We start from the raw sequence: 10,000 nt of genomic DNA, 5'->3' as shown, positions 1-10,000 counted from the left end.
TGGTCAGTTTTGGAGAGTTTCAATTAAATTCATCCCGTGCTTTGTTTACTGCTTAAGTTAACCAAATGCCAATCAGCAATAGACAGACTAAAATAAAAATAAAAACTACATATTCATACCCCCCCTCCCCCCACACACATACATAGGAAGTAACATGTTCACTTTTATTGTGCTGGGTGACTATAATGTGAAAATGTGGTCTTCCTGTGCAGCATCCTTACATTGCTGTTCATGTCTTTGGCTCTTCGTTGCAAATGGGCCTCGTTTCGTCTTCAAGTTATATCTCACATGCTCCTGTGTTTTGCCTTTTTCAATTATGAATTTATTTTGTGACAAGTACTATGGTTTTGTTCCTCTGCAAAGTCTAAACGTCAAGATAAAAAACAATTCTCTGCACAGCAAATTTATACTCGTGTTTGTCAAAGGAGCACCTCTTCTCTCCTATAGAGAGCAAATGTCAGTGCCTGTAGCATCTGGCAAAGCTTCATCTTCCTCTATCAGGATCCTTTAGAGAAGCTTCTATATAATTACCTCCACGAGGTGATTTTTTTCTCTCCCCCAATTCACCCAAGCAGTATGGGTTGGGAAATCATAGATTTGTGCATTCAGTAAAAAATAAAAACTGGTGTAGTTCAAAAAGAGAATGCCCCTTTCTGTGTGACAGCTCAATAGACATGTTGAGTTGTGGAGTGTAAATGCCCACTTACTGGAAATTGTAGGTGTGTCAGCTGGAGGACAAAAAAAAAAAAAAAGAGAACAAGATATCAGATATGATGACAAAGTGCTAGCTTTTTCATCCCAAGATGAATCACATTGTTTGGGTGATCAAACCCCCTTTTGACTGTTTGCACAAGGTTAAAGAAAGGAGAAATCCTTCAGCTCTGAATAAAATCCTCAGCCAAGCAGGTGGCAGTCCTGAACGTCTTTTACAGTCCGTCTTGTAATCATCATCATGTGGCTGTGGGGTTAAGATATGCTGTATTGTTTTTTTGGACCAGAAAACCAGAACTCCAGCTTCTAGTTGTTTATACTAGGAATACTCATGGTACTTCCAATGGTCTTCACATTGCAGGTTCCTCCAAAACGTTTGAAATGCATCACAAAAGAGAGTGAATATTAAATGAGGAAACAAATGCAGGTTTTCTTAAGACACTAAAACAAGAAGTACAGAGTCATACAAATTTACTATGACACAAATACTTTATACTGCCACATGCTGTACCTATCTTTAGGCCATTTTGAATGCAATGCTACATGTGTTTAGTAGCAGATTGTACTAATTAAAGTTGTACATATGTTATAATTGACCTTTAATAGTTGCTAATTGTCATGGTAGAGATAAATTCTCAAACTGTAAGACTGTGTTTGTGTGTATGGTTGCAAAGTTGACGATTAATTACTTGCCATAAGGTGATAGTTGCTAAACAGTATTTGGCAGAAATGAGCACGATTAGCATGCTTGTTTCTTTAGATTCTTGTTTATGTACTTGTGTTTCCTGCTTTCCCCAGTGTTTCTTCATTCACGTTGCCAGCTCCTGCTTCACCTGCTCCCATTCCCCCCAGGTGTTCGTCATTATGTCTTGTTAGTGTCTCTTTAAGTGCTGTGTCTTTGTGTTTCCTGGTTGTCGGTGGATTGTGTTTTCCACATCCGTCATGCTTTGTCTTCCTCTGTGTCTCCCTGTTCCTGTGAATTTGTAAGTTTTGCTGCCTCAACAGCTTTTGTTTTTGACCTGTTGTTAATAAGCAAATTAGAATTCCTTATTTTATCTTTGAGTTCCTCGCATCTGTCTGCACTCCGGGTTCGATCCAACCACAGAGCATGATAGCTTTTTTGGAAGACAACAAGCATGCTAACATGCTCCTAGTCAGTCTTGTGCTTTTTTTGCAAATAACAATACCTAATAAATACCCAATAACAGAATATGTTTGAAAAAAGAAAACCAAAAGAATATGAGTTGTACAGGATGGGCATAAGACAGAAGGCATAAATAACATTTAGTGAAAACTTAGGAAGTAATCATAACTTCTTAGTTTAACCAAATGTCAATCATCATAATGTATGCACAATATGTGTACTAACGCAAATTACTTGAAAATTAAAGATTAATATCTAGTCCTCCTGCTTTTATAGATGCATGCATTAAACTATATATTAACCACAAAAAATCTTAACAAAATTTTTAAAATAATAAATAAATACTCAAACTGTCAGGCATAACGTTTATTTGAAAAGGCCTGAAAATGCGATATCATCGAAAACTGGTAGAAAATGGTTTCAAAGCACAGATTTTCAATATACTATTTTAACATTTTATTTATTTATTTATTTATTTTCTGAGGTGCCATTTATCTAATTCAGTGCAGTGTTTCTGTCAATAGATTGCAAAGATGTGTATTCAAAGATTTTGTTCAAGTAGCTTTCAAGAAGTTTTTTCCTGTTTTATTTATTTATTTTTTTCTGATTTGTTTGACCAAGACACATGGACCGGAAGATCTCTTTTAGTTTGAGAGTTTAGACTGCTTTAAACATTTCTGGTCCTCTTCTTGTCGTGTCTACTTCAGCTTCATTCATGAGACAGTTTTGCAAAATGGCTGCACCGACCAGTCCATCCTTAAGCTTCCTCTAGCCATTTATAAACCACAGATGAAGCCATCAGATGTGAGCATTCTGAAATGAATCAGAACCAAAAGAGGCATGGAGCAGAACTCAGCTGGGCTGAAGTGAAGCATAATGCATGAACTGTGTGTTCAATGTCTCCCTCATCTTTTACTAAACTTTATGTATTAGCTCACTTTAATAATACTGTTTTTGGTTAATTATTTTTTTAAACTACAAAGTTTCTGTGAAACATCATCAGTATTCTCACAATGATAAATTTATTTGTTGTTGTTTAATCCCACAAGTGGGTGGCTGCACACTAAAACATTACTAAAACAACTCCGTGTATCGACACAAAAACCTCTGAAGAAGACACTGAGTGCAACTTACCATATTTTCTGACATATAAGTCAGTTTTTTGGCATAGATTTATCAGTCCTGAGACTTATACGTGTTTTTATTTTCCATATTCATAACGCAATATTTGACTGACACTTTTAATTTTGAAGAACTGCAACAGCGAGTCCTCCTGTGCACACTCAATTCACTCAGCTAGTGCAGGCAGAGTAACACTGGAGAGTGCATGGCTCCGGATGCGATGGATGGATTGTTGGATGTATGACTGGATGGATGGATGGCGCTGCGCCTCCCAGGCGAAATGAAGCTGTTTTTACCATTAAAGTGCCTTTATTAAAGAAAAGTTCAACTGAGACATACGTTTGCTTTAATGTCGAGCAAACAAATAATTGTTTTTAAGTGTTAATCTTGTTAAAGTTTGAACTGCAACAGCGGGTCCTCCCGTGAGAGCTTGCTTCACTCAGCTGGTGCAAGCAGAAGAACGCTGGAGAGCTAGCAGCTCCGGCCGCGATGGACGGATTGATGGCGCTGCACTGCCAAGGTGAAATTAAACTATTTTGACAATTAATTTAACACATAATAAATGTGATGGGTCAGCAGTTACACATAATATATGCAACTTATACACCAAAGTAACTTGTATACGTTTTTTTCCTCTTCTTGGTGCTTTTTTTGATTGATGCGACATACGCCGGAAAATACGGTACTTCTGGAAATAAAAACAAAAATGGAGTGGCGTCAAATTTTAGCAGTTTTAGGATTTCTGTTTTGTCTGTTGCACGTGTGCCAAACATTTTTCAACAATGGACTCAGCATGAGCGGAAGATGAGGCAGAAGACCATGGAGAATGTTTATCACACAAGGCGGCTGAGACGGCAGTGTGCATTTCTTTTGGTTGTATTTACACAGAACGCCCTGCGCTGTAGTCCACTTCTTGTTTTTGGAGCGGTGTTCAGTCCACTTGTATTCACAATGCATTCAAACCGCACTAAAGTTCACTTCAACCGAACCAAGACCTAGGTTTTTAGGCGGACCGGAGTTCACGTTTTTGGTCCGCATCAAAGTTCGATTGCGCATTCACACCTCCCCAAACAAACAGGACTTTCTAGACAAATAGACTAGAGTTTGATTTAAATCGGGCTAAACAGGGCTTGTGTGAATGCACCATCAATCCCAGACTGAGTAGTCTCGTGAACCACCCACCTACGCATACATGCATACACACTCACACATGCACACACTCCTCCCATACCTACTGACCTGGCACATAAAAGAGGACATTTAATGCAAATGGCTTATCTATGCACAAAAGATCAAACATTTACTTAAACATGCGTTTCAGGACTGCAAGTTATTCCTTTGTCATTCTAAATCGTTATCTCTATTCCTGCAGATCTCCTCGTGCTATGCCTCCATTTCTCACCCCTGAAATTAAATTTGGGGTCTTCATTAAACATCAATATGATGAGCCACTTGTTTACTGACTGTACATCGCAAATCCCATTACAGGCTCGATCGCTGGTTCAATCAAGTTGAAGAAAAACGTGATCAGGGTCCTCGCATTCAAGAGCAGCTCCAGGTCTCGCCTGTGGATGACACACAGCCATCAAGAATGAATACACACATGTGCACAGCCCCCCTTACACACACACACAAACGTTAGGTAATATTCATTCATTCATTTATTTATTTGTTGTTTTAATGATGATGAGTGATTCAGCTCATTAAAGGTAAAGGAATTTTGCTGCCAAAAAGTAAATTTTACATAAAGTTGTATAATCACAACAAAATGTAGGGAACCATAAATCATATTTTTCTACTTATCCTCCAATGTTTCAGTGGATATCATTTCACTGAACCAAACATCAACAATTTTCAGTCTAGATCAGTCGATTTTAATCAATCTTTTTATGGTGTCACCTTTTTTCCAAACACTTGTCTTCTAAGAATTGTGATTTTCTTTAGTTTAACCTCCACTTGCTAGAAATTCATCTTTTCTTCTCCGTTGTTGTTTACCCATGCCTGTTGCAATAATTAATTACCAAAACTGCAACACAGAGAGACGTTTTTATGTGGGGGAAAATATCCTAATTTGGAGTTAATGTTGACCTAATGAATCTTAGTGCAACAACAGTTTTAATGGCAAAACATTTAACAAGCGGAACAGCTAGAGTGCCTCACAAGTCTTACAGAGGAAAATATTTAATGCATCTGATTAGAGGTTTTCATCATTCCACACGATGCACTTAATATTGTTTGATAGTTTTATGTGACAGTTTTAGTAGCACTCATTATCAACGATTGTCATAAATTATCAAAGGAATTTAATGAAACATTTAGAAACTGATTGACCTTTGGAGTCAGACAAATTCAAGATGGCTGCCATAACTAGTCTACAGAAAAATGACTACAATTCTGTCATTTTTGCAGACATTGAGCTAAAATGTGATGTGGCGGTAGCTGACAATCATTCACAACTCATTCTCTGAGATAAACATTTTGCAATATTGCTTGAAATTACGTTTAACATTATTATCCATCCTTTATCTTTACCTGCTTCTTCTTTTTTGAGTCATTGGGGTCACTGGTGCCCATATCCAGCAGTCACTGTGCGAGAGGCGTGGGACACCCTGGACAGGTCTCCAGTCCATCACAGGGACACAGAAACAAACGAGACAAACAACCATTCACTCTCTCACTCACACCTAGGGATAATTGAGTTACCAATCAGCCTAACATGCATGTTTTTGGTGTGTGGGAGGAAACCGGAGTACCCGGAGAAAACCCACGCAGCACGGAGAGAACATGCAAACTCCACCCAGAGAGGCTCCTGGCCAGGATTTGATCTGACGACCTGCTCACTGGAAAGCAGCAGCTCTACAAAGTTTGTAGAGCTGCAATTTCTGGCCCGAGCCGACCCAAAATTATGTGCTTGATAGTCTCGGGCTTCTGATGCGGTTTTATGAATCATACAGCACAAATAAAACTAAATAAGAATGCACAATGTAACATTGTGTTAATCTACTTGTTGAGGAGGAGAAAGTAAGTTTATATGTTGAGGATGAAAAATAAATAAAATAGATTGCAGAAGTTAATCAGACTGTGAAAACATAGAGTAGCTTTTGAGTATTGCGCAACAATTGCGCATGTAACTCCACCCGTCCAGCTTTTATCACACATCTGAGGATTTGAAATGGACCAAGCGACATAACGGAGCTGGAAAGTATTAAACAAAAGTAAAAAACGGGAGGACTCACTCTACAAAGCCAGTACAGTGAAACCTGCTGTGTGTGTCAGGTCAGCCGGTTGAAAGAGGTAAAAAAAAAAAAAAGTCCCATTAAGCTCCTGATGGATCACCGGATCATCGGCCATGCGCGTCCTGCTCTGCACCCTGCTTTCATCTGCGGTGACAGAAGTTGCAGCAACTGAAGCTACAAAAGCCGAAGCGAGCAGCGCGTTCAATTAAAATAGCCTTGTTCTATATTTTTCCCAATTACTTTGTTATAAAAATATTTTTATTCATGTGTATAATAGCCTATCTTTATAGTTTATTTTTTAGGCTATTTGTTTGGTATGTTAATATCCATTTGGTGAAACAAGAAATCTTATATCTTCCTTTCTTTGAAATATATGTTTTTATCATGTCAAACTGATTTGCTAACAAAAGCAGTAAAAGCTTCATAAAAATAAAAAATAAAGTATTTTGGGGAGGGAAGGGTGGGGGTCGGGCCCCTAATTACAGTTAATTGGTGGGGTCAGGTCAAACTCGGACAAAATACGTACGGGCTCGGGTCGGATGTTTTTAGGCCCGAATTCTTCAACTGTGGCACTGTGCTGCCATAAGATTATTATTTTTACTGTTTTACAAAACATCTCTCATTTCTCATCGTAAGACATTCTTAGTTTAAAACACTGACGTGAAAGGCAGCAGGTGGTACATATTCATCCATAAATTCTAGACCTTTAAATATTTTATAGAAAAGGAGATGATACGTGGAAACAGCAAATGGCCACTGTCCGTGGAGTGCGATGGCTCTACTTCTCGTCTTTTGGGATTTGCAAATGTAGCTACAGTTGAACAAAAACAGTAACAAAAGAAATGATTTATGTTAAGCCATCTGTTGAATATAAATGTCAGGCTTTTGCAGCGTAGTGGCATATTTTCTCCTTTTTTGACCCTTTTTTGTCATTATTCCACAACTCGATGGTGCCAGCGTTTCACTTGTGTTAGGTCATATTGATCACCAGCGGTGCTGCAGTGATTATTAAACAGTTCTTTCCTTTATGAAAACAGTTGTACTGGTTAACAGACTCAGAACACGTATTATTAATAAGGTGAGCTCTTGAGACATTCAATTACCAACAGGAGAAGCTAGTTCTGTGTGAGATTTAAAATAGTCTGAGTAGACTTACTAACAATTTAGCTTGACTTTGTAGAGATTAATCAAAGACATCTGGGCAATTTTAAGCATTTTAAAGACCCGTAATGAGAGCTGCAGACCAATCATCATGACCTATGGAGAGGGTTTCTCAGAAAAGTGTACAGGGATTACTTTGGCTGTTACTCCAATGAAAAGTACAATCCCGCATTACAGTGAGAGTTTGATGGAGGATTCTTATGCAGTGCAAAGGGATTAAACTGCTATGATTAATCCAGAATCCCTCAGGAAATTAAACAGATAAGAGGCGGGTTATAAGAATGCAGCTTACTTGAAAGGAAATCCATTTTCTGTGGCCTTGCACATAAACCTTGGTATTACTAGATTTACGGCTCCTGCATGTACACACAGAAAAAAGAAAAAAAAAAAAAATCATAGGCATAATGGTGAAATTAAAACTTCTTCCACTATTACAATACCCTCAATTTGTTTCTGAATATTTATAACTCAATTGTGTCATCCAGTTTAATTTATATCCATTGTACCTTCAGACTGAATCACTATAGGAACTTTAGTCAAAGCATTTTTTATGTCGTTGACGTTAAATTATGATTATAGCTGTCAAAACTCTCCATTTGTCCCTATTATATTCACCAGTGTTAGAATATTCTGAGGTTTCCTGAGACGGGGTTTTAGGTCAGAGGCTAAAAACAACATTTTGACTGAATGAAGACACAAAAATAACAGTACTGCATAATGTACTTCCACTTGCATGGTTTATATGTTTTATTTTTTTTATACGATTTGTCTTAAATGTCCTTTACTTGTTCTTAATAGTTGTTGTGTAGTAACAATATTTCATATACAGTAGTTCCTCGCTACTTCACAGTTCATTTTTTGCAGAATCGCTCTATCGCGGTTTTTCAAAATAAGATTGGACATGACACACAACTGGCTGATTGATGGATGAGTAGTACGATCGGCATGGAATTTGATTTAAAATTATTTAAAATTATTTAGCACCTGTGTGCAGTCCACAGCTGCAGAAAAAGCCTTTTCATGCACCATGTCATATGGTTGCTCTGCGGCAGAGAAGTGGGCGTGGCCAAGAGCTCTGCCAGGTGGCAGAGTGCAGAAGGCAGGGAGCAGAAATCATGACATTGTTCTCTTTTATAGCATTTAGACTTTAGAAACATTGTCTAGAATATTGCAAGAGTGTGGGAAAAGTTTAAAATGCCTTAATAAATATGTAAAGTTTATGATATTAAATATTAATGATTTACCGGTACAGTAGTCCCTCATTTTTCACAGGGGATCTGTACCCTGAAGCACTGTGATAAGTGAAAAACCGCAATGTTGGAATAGTAGTACAAGTAGTAAGTACTAGTTTATTTTAGTGGGTATATATCTCTGTTAAGGGTATAATGGTATGCTAAAATCACATTTCGGTTCGGTTAATTTTCTGTATATAAAAGACCAAAATAAAGATTTGCAAAATGTTTATTTTGAAAATATGCCAAGTAAACAAGTTCAGACTTCTTATCTGGAGGTGATCTGGTGGATGAAGAAGACTCAGCTGCTGTCATCCTCAGACCGCAAACGACACAGAGATGAAAAATTGAGTTAATAAGATGATAATTTTAAATTAAAAAAGTTAATTAGATCACAATAATACAATAACAATACCTCTTCTTGCACGGTCATCATATGAGGTCGTTGAATATCCTCTCTCGCTCATCATCCATGTGGCAGGACTTTAAATCTGGGGTCGGGCTTGTTGACCATCAGTTTTAGCTTTTTCATAAAGTGCTGCTACAACTTTTTGGCTGAAGTGTTGACGTGATGGGATGTCGTAGGCAGCTGGGCTCTAACTATAAACTTTAATCATATGCTTAAAGCTGTCGTATCAACAACACAATCCGGATGTAGATCCAGAGCTTTAAAAACTCCCTACAGCTTGTGTTATTGCTTTGGACCGATCTGAATTACCTGTTAAAGGTTGTTTAAATGCTGCTGTTATCGCTCTTTGAACCAAACGTTCACATTCAGATGATGTCGTTTCAAGTGCATTAACAAATCAGACGTGTTTCCTGCTGCAGATCCAATCTCCGTGAAACAACGTCGACACACAGGTTTAGATTTGTTCACTTGTCTTTAAACAAGAAAGCCATAATGTTCCCAAACAGGAGACCACAACGAGATGGCTTGTTCGTTGCCTGCTAGGCTTCTAATGCTACATTTGCTGCAAGATAATAGCACCGTGCTGAAATATGCTTAAGAACTTTAGTTCTGCGGTGCATAATCTCTCGTTAATAAAATTTAATGAGTGCAAAAAAAAAAAAAAATATATATATATATATATATATATATATATAATAAATAAACTACTAGTTACTACTTGTAGTACTATTCCTGTTTTGCGGTTTTTCACTTATCGCTGTGCTTCAGGTTACGGATCCCCCGTGATAATCAATGGATTGTTGTGTGTGTTTGTGTGTGTATGCATGTATGTATATGTGTGTATATATATATATATATATATATAATCTTACTTCATAGAGGTCAGGTTGCAGTTAGACTACTCAATTTTGTGCTATGGTTGCAGGCATGGGCGGGCCACGCTACCCGACACGAACCGAAGAGCACACGGCCAAACCTCAATTAC

This window comes from Nematolebias whitei, chromosome 1 (assembly GCF_014905685.2).
Source record: "Nematolebias whitei isolate Nwh7 chromosome 1, NemWhi1, whole genome shotgun sequence".
Classification (NCBI taxonomy): domain Eukaryota; kingdom Metazoa; phylum Chordata; class Actinopteri; order Cyprinodontiformes; family Rivulidae; genus Nematolebias; species Nematolebias whitei.
The sequence above is the reverse complement of the archived record's forward strand: the minus strand, read 5'-3'. Positions refer to the sequence as shown.